This window comes from Felis catus, chromosome F1 (genome assembly GCF_018350175.1).
Source record: "Felis catus isolate Fca126 chromosome F1, F.catus_Fca126_mat1.0, whole genome shotgun sequence".
Taxonomy (NCBI): Eukaryota; Metazoa; Chordata; class Mammalia; order Carnivora; family Felidae; genus Felis; species Felis catus.
Window position 1 is genome coordinate 3,981,229 of NC_058384.1, and position 25,835 is coordinate 4,007,063.

General features: G+C 41.0%; 1 protein-coding gene and 1 long non-coding RNA gene across 4 annotated transcripts in view; both read left to right on the forward strand.

Annotated features, from left to right (window-relative positions):
• The window catches only part of SMYD3 (SET and MYND domain containing 3), a 686,941-nt gene that overhangs the window by 359,676 nt on the left and 301,430 nt on the right, over nucleotides 1-25,835 (forward strand). The window lies entirely within an intron of this gene.
• Nucleotides 2,552-7,345, forward strand: LOC123382882. The gene is made up of 3 exons (XR_006592001.1): nucleotides 2,552-4,355; nucleotides 6,901-6,993; nucleotides 7,310-7,345. It is a non-coding gene; the product is annotated as an uncharacterized LOC123382882 (long non-coding RNA).

Sequence of the window (25,835 nt, forward strand, 5' to 3'; positions counted from 1 at the left end):
GAAAATTATGTTATTGATGTGTAATTTAAAGTTGGCTTACAAAATTTATAAATTATCTAGATTATGTATAAATTACATAAATGATATAGCTGAGGTGAATACATGTATGTTTATGAAATGTTTTACATGACAATCCCCAATTTAAAATAATAAGAGTGGAGTGTAGGTTGGAATATACCTTTGGAGTTATTACTTCTAAAAGAAAGTATTTTCAAGTAAAGGCTATTCCTCTTGAAATGTCAGTCTTATGCCACTTCCAGAAGGAAAGATGGGAAAATAAAAACATTTTTCTTAATGTAATACAGCAAGTGACAAAGTGAGCTGACGTGCTTATGAAGCTAGGTAGGAAATGTGGTTTGTAAAGAAGATTAAAATGTCATTTTATCTGAAGGTTCGCTACGCCCTTCCTCAGGGCCATCTTTGCCTGTAAAATGGAAGTGGGTTCTTTTGGTCCAAATATCATGCATTTTAAAATAGCCGATCGTAAAATAGTATGTTCTTTTTGAAGTACCGTTAGCTTATCGATGGCCATAGTTTAATTGTAGACTTTAAAATGAAAACTTAAGTTAGGGTATAATTTTAATTATAACAGTAATGGCTACAGCAGCAATTGCTAACTTCACTTGGCTGTAATTAGGATAGTGAAACATTTTCAAGCATTATTTTGATAGCAGTTGATTTTATTGTTCCCTCTCATTCTCTTTGTTTTTTTTTAAATATGTTCATGAAAGAGAGAGAAGGTTTTAATTTTTTAAAGATATTTCCTTGCCTCTCCTGATAAAGCCACAGCCCTCCTCATTAGTCACTGCCAATAGTGATGATGTGAACCAAGAATCATGGGTTTAGTTTAGATGAGGTAAGCAGTTGTAACAGGCTTTCCTTTTCATATACATTCTCCAGTAAGAAAAAATTGAAAATCACTGAAAGGACAATGAGATATTATCATCAGATAGCAAGCTTAATAACATTCAGCCTTTGGAAAAGGTTTATTATGGTTTAAAAAATACTTCTTTTTGGCTTCTCCATTTACTGAGGTATAGAGGTTTGCTGGGAAAACATTCTCATCCTTTTCTGACTTGGTGAGAATCGGACCAACTGTCCTTTTCAAGAGCTCCAAGAGCCTCGGAGTGCAAGGCCCATGATATTCTGCCTTTTCCTCAGTCATGCCATCAGAGTTGATTTAAATGACATGCTTTGGGGAAGTTACCTTTTATGCTTTAAATCAGTTGTTTGAGTTGTTCAAACTGCTGAGAGTTCTTTATATATCCTAGATCCTAGTCCTCTATCAGGTGTATGGTTTGCAAATGGTGTGTGTAGTCCATAACTTGCCTTTTCATCCTCTTAGCTAGTCTTATGCAGACCAGGAGTTTTAGATTTTGATGGAGTCCAGTTCATCAGTATTTTCTTTTTCTGGACAGTGCTTTTCGTGTTGAGCCTGCTAGCTCTTTGCCCAGTCCTGGAGCCAAGGATTTTATCATTATGTCTGGATTCTGCGTTCTGTTTTGTTGTGTGTCTGTCCTCGTACCGCACAGTCTTCATCACTGTTCCTATGTAATGTCTTGAAATCAAGTAGACTGATGCCTCTCCCTTTATTCTTTTTCCACAGTTCGCTGTTCTGGTTCCTTTTTATTGTCAAATAAATTTTAGAATAATCTTGTGTATATCTAAAACAATTGTTGGCTGGGATTCTGATGGTAATTACATTAAACCTGTATCTATAAATATTTTAATTTTTTTTAATTAAATTTAATTTATTAATGGGGCTCCTGGGTGGCTCAGTCGGTTAAGCGGCCGACTTTGGCTCAGGTCATGATCTCGTGGTTTGTGAGTTTGAGCCCCGCGTCAGGCTCTGTGCTGACAGCTCAGAGCCTGGAGCCTGTTTCAGATTCTGTGTCTCCCTCTTTCTGACCCTCCCCTGTTCATGCTCTGTCTCTCCCTGTCTCAAGAATAAATAAAACGTTAAAAAAAATTTAATTTATTAAAAAATACTTATTTTTGAGACAGAGAGAGAGAGAGAGAGATTGTGGGGGATAGGGCAGAGAGAGAGGGAGACAGGATACAAAGCAGGCTCTGCACTGACAGCAGAAAGCCCGATGTGGGACTCAAACTCACGAACCTTGAGATCATGACCTGAGCTGAAGTTGGACACTTAACTAACTGAGCCACCCAGGTTCCCCTTTAATTTTTTAATTTTTAATTTTTAGAGAATGTGTGTGTGCGAGTGGGGGAGGGGCAGAGGAGAGAGAGAAAGAAAGAGAGAGAGAGAGACACGGGCGCCTGGGTGGCTCAGTGGGTTGGGCATCTGACTTCCGCCTGGGTCACGATCTCACGGTTTGTGAGTTCGAGCCCCACATCGGGCTCTGTGCTGACAGCTCAGAGGCTGGAGCCTGCTTCGGATTCTGTCTCCCTCTCTCTCTGCCCCTCTACTGCTCACACTCTGTCTCTCTCTCTCTCTCTCTCTCTCTCTCTCTCTCTCTCTCTGTCTCTCAAAAATAAACATTAAAAATATAATGAATACATAAAATAAAAAAAGAAACAGAGAAAGAGAAAATCCCAAGCAGGGTCCACGCTCACTGCAGAGCCTAGTGCGGGGCTCCATCCCACAACCCTGGGACCATGATCTGAGCCAAAATCAAGAGTCAGATGCTCAAGTGACTGAGCCACCAAGGCGCCCCCATTAAACTTATGTACTAATTTGGGGAGAGTTTATGGTTTTACTATATTGAGTCTTCCAATCCATGAACATGATGCGTTGCTCTATTTACTTAGACCTTCTATGATTTCTTTCATCAGTATTTTGTACTTTTCACCCTACAAGTTCTATTCACATTTTGTCAGATTTATAATGAAGTATTTCATTTTTTGAGCAATTATAAATACTCAATATTAGATTTGGGGTGTCCATGTGTTTTTGTATATATATGTCTGTGTGCACATGCTTAGCCCCCTCCCCTCCCTCCCGCCACAATTTTGGTATGTTTGTCTTGTATCCTGAAAAACCCATGGTGGTGATGACATATGTTAGGTGCAGGTGCTCAAAACCCTGTCTTTGACTCAAAGCTTTGCCTTTTCCCCTTCTTACAGATTGAATGGTTGATTGCATGATTCATTCGTTCTTTGATTCGGCACACTTTCACTGTGAACCCATCATGTACGGAGGTCTTTGTTAGGTACTTCCGGTCATCTGGAGTTAAACAAGGTAGGGTCTTTGATCTCATATAGTCGCAGGAAAAAGGACAGTGCCGAGAACCACCTATAATACTGATCATAATAAAATCAGCATCATTCTGGAGACAAAACCCGTGTGTGCTGGACATGCAAAGAAAGGAACAATTGAGTATGAGTATTGAGGATGTCTTCATGAAAAAAATAGGTTATGTGTGCAGTAAGGTTGACTTTACACGTTAGTGGCAGATAAGTGGAGAGACTGGGGGAGCCATGTGAGTGAAGTCCTAGACCCGTAGAGAGGACTTGGTTATTCCTGGTCTTTGGAGCCTGGGTATGTGGAACTTTGTTGTGAGATGAGGGATTGGAAAGATGAGGCAGGCTTTGTGGGTTTTCTCGAACGTTCTGGTATGTAAATTGGACTTTATTCTGTAGTAAATAGGAAGTAATTTAAAGTTTGTAAGCAGGAGAATATCATGATTATGATGATTACATAAGATAATTCTGGTAATAGTGTCAGTGATAGATAAGAAAGTCAAGGCACCGGAGGGAAGGAGCCCATCTATCAGGCCATTGCAACAGTTAAGGCAGGAGAAATGGAAATGCAAAGTTGGTCTCCTCCAGAAAGGTCAGAGCCATCTGAAGTGCAGCGAGTAGCACATAACTACTGCTTTTAATCCAAGTAGCCTTTTCTTCTTGTGATTGGGAAGAGATCAAAATTCTCTGTTATCCAAGCAGAGTAAAAATTGGATTTCGAAAACAAAAATGCACTGTTTTCACTTAAAGTTTACAACTTCTTTTCAAATAACAAATATAGGTTGTAATTTTTTTTTGAGTGATATATTTTTGTATTTTAAAAGGGCAGTCACTCTGTAAGAATCAGTACACTTTAGCATCAATTGGTTTTCTTATGGGATGCAGTCACTGTGCATTATGTGTTTTGTAATTCTAATTTTTCATGTTTTTTTTTAAGTTTATTTATTTATTTTGAGAGAGAGAGAGAACAAATAGGAGAAGGGCAGAGAGAGAAGGAGACAGAGAGAATCCCAAGCAGGCTTCTCACTGTCAGTGCAGAGCCCGATGTGGGGCTTGAACTCAGGAAGCATGAGATCATGACCTGAGCCAAAGTCAGACGTGTGACCAGCTGAGCCACCCAAGCACTCCTCAGTTTGGTACAGTACATGTGAATGGTAAGTTCCATTTGAGAAAATCCTTCGGTGTTCGTAACACTGAAGATATAGGGGTCTGGGAAATAGTACATGGAAGAGCCCAGAAGCCTAAGGATTTGGGGATAAATTTTGTCTGTATGTCAAGTGTTCAAGCTTTAGTCCTAAACTGTAGCTTCCCCAGGTGATGGACTCCATCCATTGGTAACTTGGATGAATCCTGTGGCGCTAGAAAAACTGAACGGTGCCTGCCGCTGAAGAACCTCTACTCTGGAAATGCTCTTGTTCCCAGAGTTGTGGCTCCGCTCATGTGCTCACTGTCTCTGCCTTTAAATTGGAGTAGCTGTAGCCACAGTGGTATGTTTGACTTATCAGAACCGTACGTTTTAACATACCTGAGACAGTTTGGGGAAGGGCGTGTTAGAGAATTATTTTCTGCTGTGGCTTCATGGTTATTTACATGTCGAGCATTCGCCGTGTGCCCCCCACCAGCGAGGGGAAGAGAGAGAGGGAGACAGAGGCTATGAAGCGGGCTAACAGGTGCTGCGGAATTGTTGTCTCCACTTCTGGTCCTAAAAAATGGAGAAAGAAACGTGTTCAGAAGTTCCTCAATCCTGACAGAGAAGTGACTCGTCTTACGTGAACAGATGAGTCCTCTCCTGACAGCCTCTTCACGTAACCTCCACTGAGCCCCTTGGCACCTTTCTCTTTCCTTATGCGCACAAGCGCTTTGTTCAGTTTTGATTAAATGGCAAAATAATAGCTGCAGACCGTCATTGTTCCCTGTGGTCTAGTGTGAATAGTGAGCGTGCAGCAGGAGATGCTGGGGGTTGGAGGCAAACGGCACTGAATGTCAAAAGGTGAGTCCCTCAAAGACAGTTTGACCAAATGAGAAAATCTAAAATGTCAATTTGGGATGTCAAGATCAACCGAGCTCTGCTCTGTTCCTCATTTCCATTTTTACTGCATGGTGAATAAATTTTCTTTTGTCTCCGGGAATGTTTAGGTGCAGGTCTTTCTTTGTTTTAAAGGTGTTATGTCAGCAATTACCTACGAAACCTTTCACGACCCCCAAATTGAGGTATTTAGAAATCCCGATAAATTAAGATGCTGTTATTCATGTTGTGTGTTTTGCCGGGGGCCTCGGTGAATGAACATGGGATAGACATTGAGGCCTTTACTAATTCAGAGACCTCTTTCATCTCCTGAGGGGAGAAGGACACTGTCTGAGCTCTACTGACATCCATTGGGTTGATTGTAAGATAGGATTTCAGGTCAGACTACTTGGCCTTGACTTGAATACTGGCTCCACTGGCTGTACCGTATTGAACAACTTTCTCCATTCCTCTAAATTCCAATTCACTTATCTTTTTTTTTTAGTAAGGATTAAATAAGATTCCTCTGTGTAAAGCACTTAATGTGTCCAAACATAGAAAGCACTCAGTAAATGGCAGGTGATGTTTTTCATTCCATAGATATGTATTGGATACCAACCATGCTCCAGGCGCTGTTCTTGGACATAAGGTGAACAAAACAGGCAAAAGTTCCTCCCCTCATGGAGCTTATATTCTAGTAACAAGGCAGCAACAACCATAATAAATAAAGTAAATTATGTAGCATGGTAGAAATTGATCAGATCTGTGGCACGAAATTGAGCATCATTATAGGGGTTAAGGAGTGAAGGATTCTGCAATAGATTGTAGTTTTATTTTTTTTGTATGTTTATTTTGAGAGAGAGAGAGAGAGAGAGAGAGAAAATGTGCATGTGCGCGTGAGTGGGGGAGTGGCAGAGAGAGAGGGAAACAGGACCTGAAGTGGGCTCTGTGCCAACAGCACAGAGCCTGATGTGGGGCTCGAACTCACAAACTGTGATATCACGACCTGACCTGAAGTCAGATGTTTAACCAGCTGAGCCACCCAGGTGCCCCTAGATTGTAGTTTTAAATAGCGAGTCACCTTAGGTCTCCCTGAAATGACATTTGAGCAAAGAGTTGAAGGTATTTGATTATTAATATTATTAATGCTACCAAATAGGGTTTTGCTTTGTGTCTACATTTCTGCCCTTGCCGTGTATAGTGCAACTTGGTAATAATAAAAAAATCAATACTTAATACTAATACTAATAAGATGTAACGCTCATTTGGGGTGCTTGGGTGGCTCAGTTGGCTAAGTGTTTGACTTTGGCTCAGGTCATGATCTCTCTGTGAGTTCGAGCCCCACATTGCGCTCTGGGCTGATGGCTCGGAGCCTGGAGCCTGTTTCCGATTCTGTCTCCCTCGCTCTCTGACCCTCCCCGCTTGTTCTCTGTCTGTCTCACTTTCTCAAAAAATAAACATTAAAAAAAATGTAACACTGATCATAGAAATTACAGTACACTGTATATACATCCACTTTACCTACCTCTTCTCCTCCTGACTCGTGTCTCTCCTGTGTCTGTGGCCAATGCAGTGAGTTCATGGATTAGACTAGTTGAAATTAGTTGTTTAAAAACAAAATAAAGCAGAAAATAGAGAACTGTCCTACAGCTCGAGGATTTCCCAACTGTCTTTTGTCAAATGCTTTCCAACAGAGAATCATCGGCCCGCAACAGCAGTGTTTCTGGACATACTTGGGCTCACGTAAGCTGCGGATGTTGACAGAGGAGCTCATGCCTTTTCTGCAGGTGAGAGGTGGCCGGCCTCTGATGCAGACTGGCTGCACCTGAACGAGCAGGAAAGCTACTGTTCAGTTCCTGGTGCTGCGCTAATCTGTTAGCATTTCCCTCTGCTGGTTGGGACCAGGCCGCGTTTTCTCTTCCAGTGCTTGCATCACCGTTTGATAGTTTTGCCCTTTGCCTTTCTCTGTGGGAATATCAGAATCCACTCCAGCTTTCCTCTGATGTAGCTACCGTCGTGGTTACCAACCCTAGGAGATAGTTTCCCCTCTTTTTTTTTTTTTTTTTTAATTTTTTTTTCAACGTTTTTTATTTATTTTTTCAGACAGAGAGAGACAGAGCATGAACGGGGGAGGGGCAGAGAGAGAGGGAGACACAGAATCGGAAACAGGCTCCAGGCTCTGAGCCATCAGCCCAGAGCCTGACGCGGGGCTCGAACTCCCGGACTGCGAGATCGTGACCTGGCTGAAGTCGGACGCTCAACCGACTGCGCCACCCAGGCGCCCCTAGTTTCCCCTCTTTACACCATATTTTAGAATGTCCGCCTTTATTTCTGAAAGGAAATCTGTAGATTATATAAACATATACATAATTTTGAACTTAAAAGAATGCTGAAATTGCAATGTAAATAAAAAATAAAGATAACTTTGAACTTATTTGTGTAAATCCTTGCTAATGACTGCTCTAGGAGACGTAATGAAGTAATCGGATGTTTGAACCTATTTACAATAAGGAAGTTTGGGTTAAAGAAAATAAGACAACATTCAACCAAGTATTGGCAAAAGTTCTTTATATTTGAAACTTTGAAATAAAGTCTAAGTAGACACCAGCACACAGGATCACCTTGAATGTAACATCTACATCCACTGTGTAATCTCCATCCCTATTACGTAAACGTAACATCTGTACATTGATACAGGTGTGTTATATTAGTAACTTAAACACCAGGAGTTGGTGACATGTTTTTCCACAACGGTGAACGAGCCTTGGTATAGTTCCAAACAAAACAAAGTATAATCCTTCTCCCATTTACATTCAAGGAAGTTGTAGTTTGGAAATTCAATATATATTAAAATGTACAGGCAATACTTTGTGTCTATAAGTAAAGAGGAGCTGGGTTCTAAATTTAGATAATTATAAACATGGATTTTTCATCTATAGGAGAGCTTGTTGGGACATTTGAAAGACTTGCAGGATGCAGAATAATTCTTTATTTCCCAAGACTGTTCTCTCCGGCGTGCCTGGCTCCAGCCTGACCAATGCCGTTGTGATAACTAACAACTCCCAAAATTGCCTTTAGGAACAGTCACACTCCCACTGAGAACTGCTGATCGAAAGCCGTCCTGGGGGAACCTGTGTCCTCCCTAAGCTGCAGGCCCCCAGTATTAAGTGTCACATGCTTTTCTGGCTGAGCCAGCCCCAGGTACCAGTCCCTACCTTTCAGATCACAGAACCGTTTTTTGTTGTTTTCTTTTCTTTGGTCATCTAAGTTTCAGACCACATACTGGTATTTGTCTATTGTTCGGGGTCCCCGTCACCACTTCTTAATGTTTATTTATTTTTGAGCATGAGCAGCGGAGGGGCAGAGAGAGAGGGAGACACAGAATCCAAAGCAGGCTCCAGGCTCTGAGCTGTCAGCGCAGAGCCCTACGTGGGGCTCGAACCCAGGAACCATGAGATCATGACCTGAATGGAAGTTGGACGCTTAATTGACTGAGCCACCCAGGCGCCCCTCAGCATTTTTCAGTATTAGGCAATTTCTTTAATTACCTTCAGATAATTTTAGACACTGATTCAGTTATGTATCCTTTTTTTAAAAAAACCATACATGTAGTTACGGACTCTCATTGCAGAAAGAAGTTTTCTAAAAGTCACCTTGGCGAACTTCACATTTAACCGATAAGGAAACCGAAACCTGGAGAAGTTGGTGACTTGCCCCAAATCAGTAGCCAGTTTGTAACAGTACTAAGACCCGAATAGAGGTTAAATACCTTAGAAAGAGATTGTTTTTCACTTACTGAAACTGAGTGCTGCTTTCATCATGATAGTAGAGGAATTTATCACTAATTCAACAAATATTTCTTTTTTTTTTTTTTAATTTTTTTTTTTTCAACGTTAATTTATTTTTGGGACAGAGAGAGACAGAGCATGAACGGGGGAGGGGCAGAGAGAGAGGGAGACACAGAATCGGAAACAGGCTCCAGGCTCCGAGCCATCAGCCCAGAGCCTGACGCGGGGCTCGAACTCACGGACCACGAGATCGTGACCTGGCTGAAGTCGGACGCTTAACCGACTGCGCCACCCAGGTGCCCCTCAACAAATATTTCTTGACTGTTATGCACAAGGTGTGGTATTAAGCAGTGAGGTATATACAAATAAAAATTTTATTCTGAAGAGGATTTTAAGCAGAGAGATTGAAGAATAACGTATTTATAGTAACGTATTTATAGAAGAACACAGTGACCGAGGACAGTGACAGGGATGGCGATGACCTGATAGGTGTGAGGCACTGATAGGAAGAAAAGCTGATGGTACCAGATGGAGAATTAGCTCCAACCTTTGGTGCTGGAGATGTATGGCTGTGACAGTTCCTGTATAACATCCTACATCTCAGGAGAAAACAAACTGGGAACAATTTGCTAGCCATGCATTTTTAAAGAGTTGTTTTTTTTTTTTTTTTTAAGTCATCTCTGCACCCAACATATGGCTTGAAGTCACGCCCCTGAGACCAAGAGTCAGATGCTCCACTGACTGAACCAGTCAGGCGCCCCAAGACAGCATGCATTTTTGTGTGTTGGTTTTATTAGGTCTTTGGACTTAATATCCTACCTGTATAAAACAATGAAAGCATGGAAGACAATCCCAATGGCCTCAGTTTGACTAGGAACAAAAACAGAAGGAAGCCAACCAAGAACTCCCGCCATTAGCAGATGCGTTAAGTTTACAACACAGGATGGTCTGGCCTGTCGCATACAGTGGATTTTCTTCCCCTGGGGCCTCAGATGCCTGCACCATAAGGTTCTCTTTACTCCTGGATTGCTTTGAACATACTCAGCTCCAGTTATCATCTGACAGTTGTTCTGACCCTTTAAAATCCTGGATTTCGGTGGTTTTGAACTCTACAGTTGACTGAAGCTATTCAGTGTTTGGTGAGTGAAAAGGGTGGGAAAGGAGGAGAATTCACTGTAAAGGACAGAATCTTGTCTCCCCTTTAATCTTTCTCTTTAACAGTACTTCACTGAATATTAAAGATATAATGTTCCCTGAAAATCAAAATAAAAGACAAAAAAAAAAGTGTGTTTTCTCATGTCAGAAACTTCTGTGAATAAATTCCATGGTCTGTAGGTTTAAATTATGCCTCTTTTGGGAACCACAGGATTTGCCTGAAGTTGGTCATTGCTGTGCTTTGCATTGTGTTTTTTATTTTTATTTATTTTTTTAATTAGAAAAATGTTTATTTATTTTTGAGAGAGAAACAGAGCATGAGTGGGGGAAGGGCAGAGAGTGAGGGAGACACAGAATCCAAAGCAGGCTCCAGGCTCTGAGCTGTCAGCACAGAACCCAACTTGGGGCTCGAACTCAGGAACCATGAGATCATGACGTGAGCCGAAGTCGGACGCTTCACTGACTGAGCCACCCAGGTGCCCTGTGTTTTTTATTTTTTAAAGTTTATTTATTTTGGGAGAAAGGGGGTAAGGGGCAGAGAGATGGAAAGAGAGACAGATTCCTAAGCAGGCTCCATGCTGCCAGCACAGAGCCTGATGCAGGGCTTGAACTCATGAATCCTGAGCTCCTGACCTGAGCCGAGATCAAGAGTCAGACATTTAACTGACTGAGCCACCCAGGCACCCCTGCATTGTGTTTTCTAGTACAGATACGGAAATAGTCCTGGACAGTGGGGGTACATTTGCCTGGTTTCCTTTTAGGGCATCAGCTGGGTTTGGCCTACTCACCACCCGTGCTGCCATCTTGCATTTGGTTACTGAGCTGCAGCCATGTCATGAACGTGGGCTGACTGGAATAACCACCCAGAGCTCAATGAACATATTCAGCCACAAGTTAACTGACATGCCCTTTTGTTAAGTATGTGACTGTTTTCTTTGATGAGTTGGTACATTTTTAAAAATTACTTGGCAACTGGAGATACTTCATTAACGTTTAATAGGATTAATGTTGAGTGAATTATTTTTGAAATACATGACAGGTGTTTGGAGCATTAGCAATTTGTCTTTTAGCAGCGAGTAGTAGTTTTCAAAATTCTTAGTACCACCATGTATGAATACACTTCCATAAGGATGTATAGATGTGCGTAGTTAAGACTAGTATATATTCTCGATACTGTGTCTACTTGACTCAGTAAGATGTTGGAAATTCCCTTTTTTCATTCTTTCTTTCTATAGGATCAGTCCTTCCTTCTCAGGCATTCTACAGAGTATGTTTATTTTTGAAATCTGAGAAAATAAAAGGGGATTTTCCCTTGAAAATGGAAATATTTTTGAATATCACAATAGCTCCCTGGAGGTGATGTAGGTTACTATAAAAGAGGATATAGGTATGTGTGTGCTGGGGTTTTATTCTGAACATGGAAAATTCTAATTAGTTCATTGATATTTTGTTTGATTAGAAATCTCTTAGTAAAACTCTTTGTTGTGTTGTGATACTACTGTCTGGGTGATACTCCCAGATGCTGTCATTAACACTGTGTTTTTTTTATCCCAGAATGAAATCACTGATTACTCATTTTAGGGCTGGTTCCCAGAACAGTACATTCTTCCTACTTACTACAGCAGTCATTTTTTGTGGTTACTGTGCTATAGGGAAAGTCTTTATTCTTCATTAAAAGATTCTGGCGTTAGCTGCTATTAATTTTAGGACAGGAAAGAAAAATAGTCAACATTGTTACTTGTCTGGGAACAAACTGAAAATTAAATATCTAGGCCAAAGAACATATCTAGACCAAAAGTATCTCAAATTAACCCCTATTTATTCTAACAGGCATATTTTAAAGAATTTTGTGCTTTCATTTTTAAAAGATTATGATTAAAATGACCAGTAATTAGGAAAGCGGTGTCCTTGACAAAAATGGGTGGGGTTTCAAAATTCACCTTAATGCTGGAAAGTAAAGTAAAACAAACACAAGGGAAGAGCCTCAGTTAGCCATGGTCTGACTCTTATCTGTAACATCAAGAATAATATCCAAGTGGTTCTTTGTTGCTACGCATTTACTAGGTGGGTTTTTTAAATACTCATAGAAGAAGAAATATCATGTATTAGTATTACGCTGTAGTAAAAGATTATTTTTGTCTTGAGTATTTCAAAATATTTAGAGACTAGTCCATAAAACAGGCTATGTAAGATCGCAGATCCAGTCCGATGCTCTGTCTTAGAAGGTATATTCATACTTTCTGACTAGTATTAGACACAGCCTTCTCAAAGCAAGGACCACATCTTATTCATCGGTGTCCCCAATGTAGCAATGAACATCATTCAGTCATGTGTGGTCCATGCTGGGTATTTATCGAGCAGCTGTTGTGAGTCAGGTGCAGTGTTGGGATACCAGCTCGGATGATAATGTGGTCCCTGTCCATCTGGCCCTCACAGTCTAGCAGAGAAGCACATGTCTGGATAGCCAGTCCCAGCGCATGATTCAGTGGTAGGTACAGAGTGTTCTGGAGTCACACAGGAGGGAGAGGTTGGGTTAAGGGTAATGATTTCACAGAACAAATCACATTCAAAGCTGGCTGGCCTGTGACCCATTATCTGTAAATCAAAATATTGGCCATCCCATCAAGGTCATGAGCAAGGCACTGTATCAAATGCTAAGAAAATAGAGACGAACATGACATACTTCCTTCTCTCAAGCACAGGGATTTGTGGAGGACAGACACAGGTACAGATGATTAAAACCTGGCAAGTAGAGATGAGAATGGGATGCTGGTGGAGAGTGAGAAGAGAGACAGCACAGGAGACCCTCACTTGGGCTGGGAGAGGGAGGGTCAGCAAAGACCACACAGGAATGACCCTTGAGTTTAGGATGGTGGGGCCAGGAATTTAGTAAGCCCGGAGTGGGTGGGTTGGGTCTGGTTTCAGGCAGAAGAACCTTATCTGTGAATGTTTAGGGCACAATCGGGAATATTTAGGGCACGTTCTAAGAAAGGTGATATAGTAGGGTGACAGGAGATGAAGCTGGAAAGGCACAGGGTTGGGAACATCTGATAGATGTAGAGAATTGGTAGAGAATTGCTGAAAACTAGTGCACTATTAGGACTAATATTTGATTGCAAGAAACAGAGCCCAGACTACAGTGGTGAACACACAGGAGTTTATGCCATCATGTGAAGAAGCCTGGAGATGAGGATTCCGGGGCTAGACTAGCAGCTTTAAAAAGTCCTCAGGGGTTCTGGCTCTGTCTGTCTTCTGGCTGTGCAGTGCCTCGCTTTCACCTTTAAGGTCCTCATGGTTGAAAGAGGCTATGGAACATCACCCATTATTCCTGCCTTGAGGAAGAAGGCAGAAAGGTGGAAAAGCCAAAGAAGGTACATGTCTTGTGTCTTTTAAGTGAGCTTCTCAAGTTTCACACGATAGTTCTATTTAACATGCAAAGACACACACACACACGCGTGCACACACACACACACACACACACATAAAGTTTATTTATTTTGAGAGAGAGAGAGAGAAAGGGTGAGAGAGAGCGCATGCATGCACATGAGGGAGAGGGGGAGAGAGGGAGAAAGAGAATCCCAGCCAGGCTCCACGCTCAGTTCAGAGCCCCACGCAGGGCTCAGTCCCATGACAGCAAGATCACGACCTGAGCCGATATCCAGAGTCTGATGCTCAACCAGCTGATCCACCCAGGCGCCCTATAACACACACACACACACACACACACACACACACACACACACACACACACACACATTTAAAGGCAAAGGCAAAGGTCTCTTATTAAGGAAGGGAGAGTGGGTGTCTGAAAGTAAATGGTGCACTCTGTCATCAGGTGGAGTGCCTTCAGATTTTAATTTGTAATGGTCTCCCCGGGAGGGGATGGAGTGAAGGATTTGTTAGGACAGACATGAAGAGCAGAAACAGGTACTCCACAGTTTGTTCTTTATTGGTGGTTCCCATCGCTGACATTCCAGAGTGGACAGAAGTGAGAGCTCTAGCCTCGTTGGTTTGGTCATTGGCTGAAGATGTGCCATATTCTGTGTAGACCTACGCGTGTAACTCCCCGTGGGATTTAGTGCAGCTGTTGTAGGCTGTCTCCGTGAGTCTTCAGGGTATTTGAGGTGAAGGGTGGAATTGAGTTGTATTTCCTGTGGTTGTATGTTTTGTTGGATCCTTGGAAAAATCTTATAGGCTGCTTTGAAAATTTCTTTAAAGTTTATTTATTTAAGTAATCTCTACACTCAGCATGGGGCTTGAACTCACGACCCCTAGATCAAGAGTCACATTCTCCTCCGACTGAGCCAGCCAGGCTGTCCCTCGTAGGTCTTTGAATTTTTTTGCTTTGAATGGCCTTCAGGATAGCACTTATGAGGTCTCCCGCTTCTTTTATTTTGAATTTTTGTCAAACATTTGAATTTTGGGAAAAATAAACCAGAAGGCATAGTTGTGTTCAGCAACTTTTTGTCCCTTGAATTTATTCTCTATTGTATATTGAAAATAATTATTTGTAAAATTTTATGGTGCTTTGATTTTTATATACGTGGTTACTGATAATACACAGGCATTTTTAGAACCACTCATTTTTCTGGTAGTCCCATTCTTTTACAAGTTCAGTGTCAGCATTGATAGTTACTGTTATTTGCCTCCCAGGAATGTATGAGTTTGTGGTGATAGTGAGGTGCGTATCATGACATTTTTAACTATCAGTTTATATGTGCCTCACAGAAAGGAATCCTGTCATAAGGAGAATATGTATTTGACCTGTGATGAGGAATATTGTTCCTCTGTGTTCTAGGAATAAAGGAACCCCATTTTTAAAGTAGTGATATTATGGGGCGACTGGGTGGCTCAGTCAGTTAAGCAACTGACTTCGGCTCAGGTCATGATCTCACGATTCGTGGGTTCGAGCCCCACATCGGGCTCTGTGCTGACAGCTCAGAGCCTGGAGCCTGCTTCAGATTCTGTGTCTCCCTCTCTCTCTGCCCCTCCCCCACTTGTGCTCTGTATCTCTCTCTCTCTCTCTCTCAAAAATAAAATAAAAAATGTAAAAAAAAATTAAAAAAAAAAAGTAGTGATATTTTTACTGTAAGTGTGAGGTTGCTGGCTGCAGGCAGCACAAAATGGATTCCTAAGTTGCTTCCTACTTGAGCCCAGTAAGTGTGGGGGCGGGGGGACCTTCCCTTGTCATCCCCGGGTTTGTGGAACCTGACGCGTGGAGCAGATTTCAGGATGCACGTGAAATGATTTCTGTTGCAAAATGAAAAACTTCTTTAAAAATAATCAAGTCTCCGTGCCAGTCTGGATTTTGCCTTGTGTTAGCTTGGCTTTGAGATATTTTTGACATCTGGGGAACACGCTTCCTGTGTCTTGTTTATGCAGAAGGGGGCAGCAGAGAAACCAGTCAGAAAGAGCCGATGTCCAGGGCTGCTGCTTCCTTCCAATAGAAGCGATTGTGCACTCTGTACGAAAAGGAAATGAAAGCTGAAATTAATATTTTTAAATTTATTTAAACCTAAAAATTACTAGAAAAAAGTTAAAATAACATGATCTGGATTTCTGCTTGTTAGTTTTGGCTTGGTTATACAAGATGTTGCAAAATGGATGTAACGTTTGTGGGTTTTGTTGTTCTTCTAAGATCTGAAAAGCGAACGTGGAGTGGATTATTTAATGGAGTTCAGCTTTCGATGTGGCTTGTTTTCCAGAAGATACCCTGTTGTTTATAGAACAGCAGATGTTGCAGTGGGTTTTTGCGGTTTCTTGTCATATGTTTATCCATCAGAGTTAGAGTTTCTAAGGAAAACCATTCCACTTCTTAAAACAAAGGGAACTTGATGCCTTCCAACTAAATTTTTGTTTTGGAGTTAATGGTCTCATTTTTTTGTTGTTTTATTTTTAAAATACCGCCTTTGTAAAATTTTTTTCCTATTTGTTGAGAGGAATGAAATCTAAGGAAGTTGATTGGTTTCATGCTCTTGACCTTTGAACATGTGTTACCTAATTAATTGAAGCAATACTGTTTTTCTGTAAAGGATGGTTTAAATCCTGTTGACGGGCCTGGCTAACTGATTTTATTTACTTGTATGAAAGCTATTCTGTTTCTCATTAATATTCAATATTTCTTTCTCTGTGATTCAGGAGAGTAGATTAGCATAACTAAGGGCTTCTCTATGAAACCCAATCTGGTATTTCGATATATTCTGTGTTTAAGGTAAAGATCAATGTGTAGTGCTTAACGGGTCACTAATGCGTCTTTTCACCGCTTTACAAGTGAAAAGAAGAATCTTGAAGTCACAAGGCGTCTTTCTCTGCAACCAGACCAATGAGGATAAAGCTACATTTCTGTTCTAAATCCATCATGTGTGTTGTTTTATATTGCGGTAAATTTAACCTATTGATTTCTTTGTTATAGTCCTATTTTATAAGGGAAGCTGTGAAATAAATGGCCTCAATGTGATTTACAAAGTGAGAAGTGCTGGTTGTACTGATGGTAGGGATGGATAGCATGGCCTAGGTTTAGCAGAACGTGTGTGTGTGTGTGTGTGTGTGTGTGTGTGTGTGTGTGTGTGTGTCTCACGGTGCTCTACACACAGGCCTGTGGTTCATTCTGACTCAGGGCACTTAGTGGCTCATGTTTTCCATCTCCTCTTGACCCCGGCCCTTTCCATTCTCTCCCTTCGTGGGAGGTGTTAGTCGGTAAGTGCTAATTGTACGGAACTGCGGGTTTGCTCTCATCTAGAAGCAGTTACCTTTGCTGTCATCTGTGACCCCAGACCACATCCCTGTCTACACTGTGGGACCACTGTCTGGAGAGAGTGTGCTGAAATGTACTGCTCTTTCCCTGCAGGTGTATTTGCTCTTTGAAGCGGTACCACAGTTCACTAATGCTCTTTCCCTTTAAAAAAATTAAAAAAAAATTTTTTTGGTGTGTTTTTTTTTGGATGTTTTCCATTGCTGTGTCTTCCAGCTCACTCTTCTCTTTTTCTGCACCATCTTACCTCCACCATCCAATTCCTTTTCATCTTAGATACTGTGATTTTCATCGTTAGAAGTTTGGGTCTTTTTTGTATCTACTTAATTTGGGGGACCTGTGGAATGCAATTATAATAACTGTTAATTGTCCTTGTCTGTTCATTCTAATATCTGTGTTGGTTCTGGGTTTGTTTATAATATAGTGTATTTTCCTGCTCTATTTCTTTTTTTTTAATGTTTATTTATTTATTTTTGAGGGGGAGAGGGGCAGAGAGAGAGGGAGAGATAGAATCCCAAGCAGGCCCCGTGCTATCAGTGCAGACAGATCCTGATGTGGGGCTCTATCCCACAAACTGTGAGATCCTGGCCTGAGCAGAAATTAAGTCAGACGCCTAACTGACTGAGCCATCTAGGCTCCCCAGTGCTGTTTCTGCCTTATAATATTTGATTGAATGCTAGACATTATTACTTTACTTTCATGGGTGTTGGATAGTTTTGTATTCCCTAAAATTATTAGTGAGCTTTGTTTTGGAACATGGTTAAGTTACTTGGGAAGAGTGTGATTTGAGGTAGTCTTGCTTTCTTAAGATTTGTTAGGCGTCACTAGAGCAGTGTTAGTCTAGGGTGAGCTACTGAGTCAAGACTTCTGTTCAATGTCCTGCGAATCTGGACGCTTTCTACTCTGGTGGGCGGGAAGAGGCACAATTGTTGGCCTTGTCTGAGTACCTGGCACTGTTACCTCTGATCATTTCACTTGGTTCTGTCCTCAGGCCAGTTAGTGCCCTGCTGTGCAGGTGCTGACCAGTACTCTGTTTAATATGTAAGGGTGACATTGGCAGATTTTTGGAGTTTTGTCTCTGCGTAGTTCTTTCCTTTTTTTTTGTTCTGACCTGTGAACTCTTGACCTTCTTGGTCTCCCCATACTCTCAACAGCATCTCCTTAACGTGGGGAATCCACCAGGCTTCACCGGGCCTCCCCCTCCCTGTACTGTGCGGTCTGGAATGTTTCTTAGGTTAGGAAGCGGGAGCAGTGTTTTTGTTCATTTCTCTCAGTGATCACTGCTTTTTGTTTCCTGATGTTCGGTGTCACAAAAGCTGTTTTTTCATATATTTTGTCAGGTTTTTGGTTGTTTCCCATGGAAGGGTAACTTCAGTTACTGTTACTCCATCTTGGCTAGTAGCTCAAGTGTCTCCGTCTAACTTCTTTTTTTTTTTTTTTTTTTTTTTTCAACGTTTATTTATTTTTGGGACAGAGAGAGACAGAGCATGAACGGGGGAGGGGCAGAGAGAGAGGGAGACACAGAATCGGAAACAGGCTCCAGGCTCTGAGCCATCAGCCCAGAGCCTGACGCGGGGCTCGAACTCCCGGACCGCGAGATCGTGACCTGGCTGAAGTCGGACGCTTAACCGACTGCGCCACCCAGGCACCCCTCCGTCTAACTTCTTAAAGCTGTCCCCTCTCAGAGCCCTTGTGAACTTGGTGCTTGTCCTTCCTTTTGGTGCTGGAGTTCCGTTAGCAGTGGTGTAAGTTCTGGCTGTAGGCCCTGCCATGAAAAGGGACATAGCATCCCCAGGAAATACCACCTCCACACTGTCTGGGGGCTTCTCATCCCTTTGTGGATTCCTAAACAGGTTTACAGGGGGCATTAGGAGGGTGACCACATCTATGCCTCTTGATGGTGACTTAGCACAGAGAGGGCAGTTGGAAGAAGAGCAGAATAACGTGGCTGTTTTCTAAGAAAATATGTTTATTGTTCCCCACACCTTCTGAAAAGGTCCAAGGACGAGATTATGAGTGGCCATACTTTTAAAGTCTCTCTGTCCATCATGACCAGGCAGGTGCCGAAGACGAGGATGGACAAGAAGGCAAAATCCCAGCCCACAGGAAGCTCGCTGTCCTCAGGGGAAAGAAATGTGTCAGTAGAAAACTGTAATGTGATGTGACAGGCTACGGCTTCCCCACTTTGAGACTTTTAGGAGCCACAGACGTTCCCTGTCACTCCTTATACTGTTTTTAGCAAAAGCAGAATAATACCATCCTGGTAGTTTTTTGTACTTTGGATTTCTTGGTGAAAACAAAGCTGTCTGTTTTATTAACTCTCAACAAATCATCAAAGAGCAAAAAAATATTTTAAAAGTTTTTTTTTTTAATTTCTTTTAATGTTTATTTATTTTTGAGAGAGAGAGCACAAACAGAGGAGGGGCAGAGAGAGGGAGACACAGAATCCAAAGCAGGCTCCAGGCCCTGAGCTGTCAGCACAGAGCCCGATGCGGGGCTCGAACTCCTGAACCGCGAGATCATGGCCTGAGCCGAAGTCCAACGCTCAGCTGACTGAGCCACACAGGCGTCCTGAACAAAAAAATATTTTACACATTTCTTCCTACTGAGACCGAGTTTGTCTCCAAGTGACACTTTTTATTAATGTGTCTAGTTCATAGCCACCTAAATAGAATCTGTTGTTTGTTTATATAATTTTTCAGACTGGCGATGGGTTTTATTCTGTTTGACGCATGGAAAGCAGTTCTAAGCTCTGATTTTTAAAATATGTATTTTTCTTGGGAGCTGTTTTAGTGGAAAATTGGATGGACTGTTTTTATTAAATTTCTTTTTTTTTAAAAGCAACTGTGAAAAAGTTTGGTCTTCGTTAGTATCTTTGTTATGCTTTCAGGAGAATTATTTCTGTAAAAATACATTACTGAAGCCCACTATTCTCCCAGGTAGCATTAAATGAAATAGTTTCTGGTATATTTTAAAAAGAACATTACTATACCTGGCTTTTAATTTTCCTGGTTGTGTATTTGGTTACCAAAAGAAACACACAAACAAACAAAACTTCTCAAAATTTGAGTTTTCAAATCATACATAATTCGCAGTACAAATCTTTTAGTAGCCTTGTCTTAAGTAGCATGCGGAGGAACAACTGGACCCATTTAGCTCTGATCCTTTTTTTTCTTTTAATTGAAATACAATCAACATACAATGTTATATTAGTTTCAGGTGTGCAGTATTATAATTCAGCACTTCTAATCATTACTCACTGTTCATCATGATAAGTATACTCTTAATGTCTTTGATCTATTTCACCCCCCCCCTTCCCCCTGGCAATCACCAGTTGTTTATTGTCTGTATTTAAGAGTTTGTTGGTTTTTTTTTGTCTCTGTTTGCATCTTTGTTTATTTATTTTGTTTCCTAAATTCCACATGTGAATGAAATCATATAACATTAGTCTTTCTCTTCTGACTTACTTCACTTAGCATTATACTTTCTGGTCCATCATGTTGTCCCAGATGGCAAGATCTCACTCCTTTTTATAGCTGAGTGACATTTCACTGTGTGTATGTGTGTGTGTGCACGTGCACACCACATGTTCCTTATCCATTCATCTATGGATAGACTCTTGGGTTGCTTCTGTATATTGGCTGTTGTCAATAATGCTGCAGTAATAATTGGGGTGCATGTAGCTTTTTGAATTAGTGTTTTTGTTTTCTTTGGGTAAATTCCCAATAGTGGAATTATTTGATCCTATGGTAATTCTGTTTTTAATTTTTTGAAGAACCTCCATACTGTTTTCTGTGATGGCTGCACCAATTTGCATTCCCACGAGGGTTCCTTTTTCTCCACATCCTTGCCAATACTTCTTTCTTATCTTTTTGCTTCAAGCCATTTTAGCAGGTGTAAGGTGATATCTAATTGTAGTTTTGATTCGTATTTTCCTGATGATTAGTGATGTTGAGCATCTTTTCATGCATCTGTTTGCCATCTGTAGGCCATCTTTGGAAAGATGTCTATTCAAGTCCTCTGCCTATTTTCAATTGAATTATTTGTGTTTTTGCAATTGAGTTGTTGTGTAATTTCTTTATATTAATTTTTGATATTAACCCCTTATCAGATATCATTTACAAATATCTTCCCCCATTCAGTAGGTAGCTTTTTCATTCTGTTGATGGTTTCCTTTGCTGTGCAAAAGCTTTTTATTTTGATGTAGTCCCAATAGTTTATTTTTGCCTTTGTTCCCCTTGCCTGAGGAGACATATCTACATATATGTTTCTGTGGCTGATATCTAAGAAATCACTGCCTGTGGTTTCTTCTAGGAGTTTTATGGTTTTAGGTCTCACATTTTGGTCTTTTTTTTTTTTTTTTTTTTTTTTAGTTATTTTTTGAGAGAGAGAGGGAGGGGCAGAGAAAGAGAGAGACAGAGGATCTGAAGGGGGCTCTGTGTGGATAGTAGACAACCTGATGCAGCGTTCAAACTCATAGACCATAATGTCATGGCCTGAGCCGAAGTTAGATGCTTAACCGACTGATTCACCCAGATACCCCTCACATTTAGACTTTAATCCATTTTGAGTTTATTTTTGTGTATGGTGTAGGAAAGTGGTCCAGTTTTATTCTTTTGCATGTAGCTGTCCAGTTCTCCCAGCACTGTTGTTTGAGAGACTGTCTTTTCCCCATTGTCTGTTCTTGCCTCCCTTGTTGTAGATTAACTGACCATATAATCATGTGTTTATTTCTGGTCTCTCTGTTCTGTTCTATTGATCTATATGTCTGTTTTTGTGCCAGTATGATACTGGCAGCTTCGTAGTGTGTCTTGATATCTGGGATGGTGACAACTCCAGCTTTGTTCTTATTTCTTAAGATGACTTTCATTATTTGGGGTCTTTTGTGTTTCCATACCAATATTAGGATTATTTCATCTTATTATATGAAAAATGCTGTTGGCGTTTTGATAGGGACTGCTTTGAATCTGTAGATTGCTTTGGGTAGTATGGACATTTTGATAATACTTGTTCTTCTAGTCCTTGAACATGGAATATCTTTTCATTTGTGTCATCTATAATTTTCTTCATTGGTGTTTTATAGTTTTCAGAGTATAGTTCTTTCACCTCCTTGGTTAAGTGTATTGCTAGATATTTTATTCTTTTTGTGCAATTGTAAATGGGATTGTTTTCTTAATTTCTTTTTTTGCTACTTCTTTATTAATGTATAGAAATGCAACAGATTTCTGTATGTTAATTTTGTATTCTACAACTTTACTCAATTCATTTATCGGTTTTCATAGTTTTTTGGTGGAGTCTTCCGGCTTTTCTGTATATATGTAGCATCATGTCCTCTGCAAATGGAAGTTTTACTTCTTCCTTACCAATTTGAATGCCTTTCATTTCTGTTTCTTGTCTGATTGCTTTGGCTGGGACTTCCAGTACTATGTTGGATAAAACTAGTGAGAGTGGACATTTTTGTCTTGTTTTCACCTTAGTGGAAAAGCTCTCAGTTTTTCACCATTGAGTATGATGTTAGCTGTGTGTTTTTTCACATATGGTCTTTATTATGTTGAGGTATGTTCCCTCTAAACCTTTGTCGAGGGCTTTTATCATAAATGGATATTGTATTTTGTCAAACGCTTTTGCTACATTTATTGAAATGATCATATGGTTTTATTCTTCCTCTTGTTAACCTGGTGTATATTGTTGATTTATATGTGAACACTGAACCACTCTTGCATCCCGGGAATAAATCCCACTTGATGGTGGTGAATGATTTTTTAGATATATTGTTGAATTTGTTTCGGGAATTTTTTTTAATGTTTATTTATTTTTGAGAGAGAGTGAGAGAGAGCATGTGTGCAGGAGGGGCAGAGAGAGAGGGAGACAGAGGATCCCAAGGGGTTCTGCACTAACAGCAGAGAGCCCGAAGCAGGGCTGGAACTCATGAACTGCGAGATCATCACCTAAGGCAGGGTTGGATGCTCAAGTGACTGAGCCCCCAGGTGTCCCTTAACTCTTTTTAAATGTTTGGTATTTCTTATTCTTTTTTTTTGGTAGAAATCTATGTGTATTCTTATTGACTTGTCTTAAAGAAAACTCATTGTTAAACCAATTAAGGAGTCTTTAGAAAAGAATTGCTTTGGGGGAAATCAAAGTAATACAATCATTATAGAACCAAAAATATAACCTAGAACTTATTAGAATATTTGGTCACTTTCATATTTCTTCCAAAATTGACAAAGATTGAAATTTTTTCAGAATAGTCAATGGAAACCCTAGAGAAACAGCTCAGATTTTGGCAACAACAAGAAAATGGGAATTGGCTTTTCTTTCTGCCTAATAAATTATCGTATCTTTCCTTTTTAAGTTTTATTTATTTATTTTGAGAGAGAGAGAGAGAGAGAGAGAGAGAGAGAGAGAGCGGAGGAGGGTCAGAGAGAGAGAGGGAGAGAGAATCCCAAGCAGGCTCCGCACTGACAGTGCAGAGCCCGACAGAGGGCTTGATCTCACAAACCACGAGATCATGACCTGAGCTGAAATCCAGAGTTGGACGCGTAATCAACTGAGCCACCCAGGTGCCCCTATCTTATCTTTTGAAGATATAACTCATGATTGTAAATTTCAGGGTGCTTCTGACATGCAATCCGTTCTTAATCCCAGGGTGACTTAGCAATTAACAGTTTTAAGTTTGCAGAGAGTATGCGGCCTACTCTCTCCAGGGTAAACAGGCCTCATTTAAAAAACAATGTTTTGGGAGGTTAAACACCGTGTAATATAAGCAGTATTTGTATAAATTAACTGGTCAATAAGACCTGGTTAATGAACAGTTCCTGAAGATCTGTCATAAGCTGGGTCTCGTACTGGCCTTAAACTGAACATACCTATTGCCCACTGTTCTGTTTACCACGTGTGGGAAAGTAACATGGGAAAAAGTACTGTCATGGGTCCACTTCAGATAGGTGTATATGACTGTGATACTGCATAAATTAGCAGAATGCTGAGGGATGCAAAGTGGATGTCCACTGTTTTGGTGAACATCGGGCACTCCTCCTGTCAAGAGTAGCCCAGAGGAAAGGTTCATACAATGTAGTCATGTGTGGAGATATGACCACATGAGTGAAACCACTCCTGGTGATATAGAGGAGCTTATACGGAAGAATGATAGATGTATACCTCGGGTAGACTTCTTCTTGAGCACAGATATCCACAATAGTGTTAGGCAAAGCAAAAGATTTTTCAGACTGCCCTGAATTCTGTCACCATAGGAATTTATTGGTGGTATAGCATGGAGAGGGCCTCACTGGCCCTCTGGGTTACCTTCGAGATACTTGGTGCTGAGTCAAAACAGGAAGGCATGACACTTAGTAGACTTTGAAGTAAGTGTAATACTGGCAGAACTGGTTACTGTGGGATCCCGTGGAGTATATCAGTGGTAAAAACACCTGGATTCTCTTAACTAAGAGAAACATAAGTGTGTGAGCTGTCTTCTTCTGAGGATGAAATTTTTGCTGAACTGTTCAGGGAGATTATGAAAGCCCCAGGCATGTTTCTATCGAGTGAATACCAGGTTTGAATGTCATGCTGTGTTCACTGGGCCTGGGTCAGGGCCTTTGGTAAGGACTAATTGTAATTTCTGTTGTATTTTATATTTGTTTCTCTTTGGAGGGGATTTGGTGATTTATCTTATGGGCAACATCCTAATGAAGCCTTCTCCCTGAAATCTACATTTGAAAAATACCTAACATCCTAGTGTCTTCATTTTTACAAGTTAGAACATGGAATTATAGAAGTTTAGAATTAAAAGGGACTTAAAAGGTGATCTAATTGGATTCTTTATAGACAAAAAGACTGAGTCCCCAAGTAGTTAACTGACTTGTCCAGGGTCACACATCTAGCTGGAGACTAAGCCAAGACAGAACCTGACTTGTGATTTCTACATCTGTGGCCCTTGTTCCCAGGCATGTAATTTGCAGTTTCCACTCACTTGTTGGCAAGGTCTGCCACTCCTAAGACTTTGTCTACCCTGGGGGAAGTGTATGTTGCTGACTGAGAAATAGCTTGGTTATGTGGGCCACTGTGGCTGGAGCTGGAGCTTTGACGATATTAACCAGCATCACCATGGCCTGTCTCGACTCCTACTCTTAGCCCCAGGATCTGGCCTTCCAGTAGCTTATGATGGTGGTAACTGGGAGCCTGCAAGGAATGCCCTCCCTTCTGAGCCCTTGCCAGAGTCTCTGCTTCTTCTCCATGCTCCAAGATGGCAGATAGACATCCTCACAGTAAAGTTGGCCTCTGCTTTCCACTGAGCAGCCCCTCGTGTCCACCTGCCGCCCCAGGAGGAATTTGTTTTAGTGAAACAAATCAAGCTGGAGACCAGGAGACCTATAATCAGTGGTTTGGTAGTAAGTCAGAACTCGGTCCGAGGCTTCTGTTCTCTTACCGATGACAGCTGGATGTGCAAGGCTGTTGATGAAGCCAGAATGTTTAAGTGCAGGTTAATGACTGTGCCGGAAGCAAGCAAGAAATTAAGGTTTTTTTGACCATACAGAGATTTCAGCTGCAGAGAGAAATTAAAACAAAACAAAACAAAATCTTCCTGATTATTAGGACACATAGCGTTTATTTTTTTCTAATAAATTCTGGCCTCAAGCCTAAAAATAAGTGTGTCAGATACCGATCTTGTTTTCCCTTGAGCGAAGTCGGACCCTGAATACATTGCAGGCTACAGAGTGAGTGCTGTGGGGCTGCCCCTTAGCAGGCAGGCACCGCCAAATGGTAAGGAGTCCATTTGTACAAAACCTTTCATTCAAGCTGTTTCCAGGACTATTAACCATAGTTCTTTATCGGGCCCAGAATAATTTCATCTTTGTAAGATGGTATAGTACCAGCCTAATAGGTAGTAATTTCCTTTGTTAGACTTGTATTTAGAGTAGATGAGTAATTTTCCTAG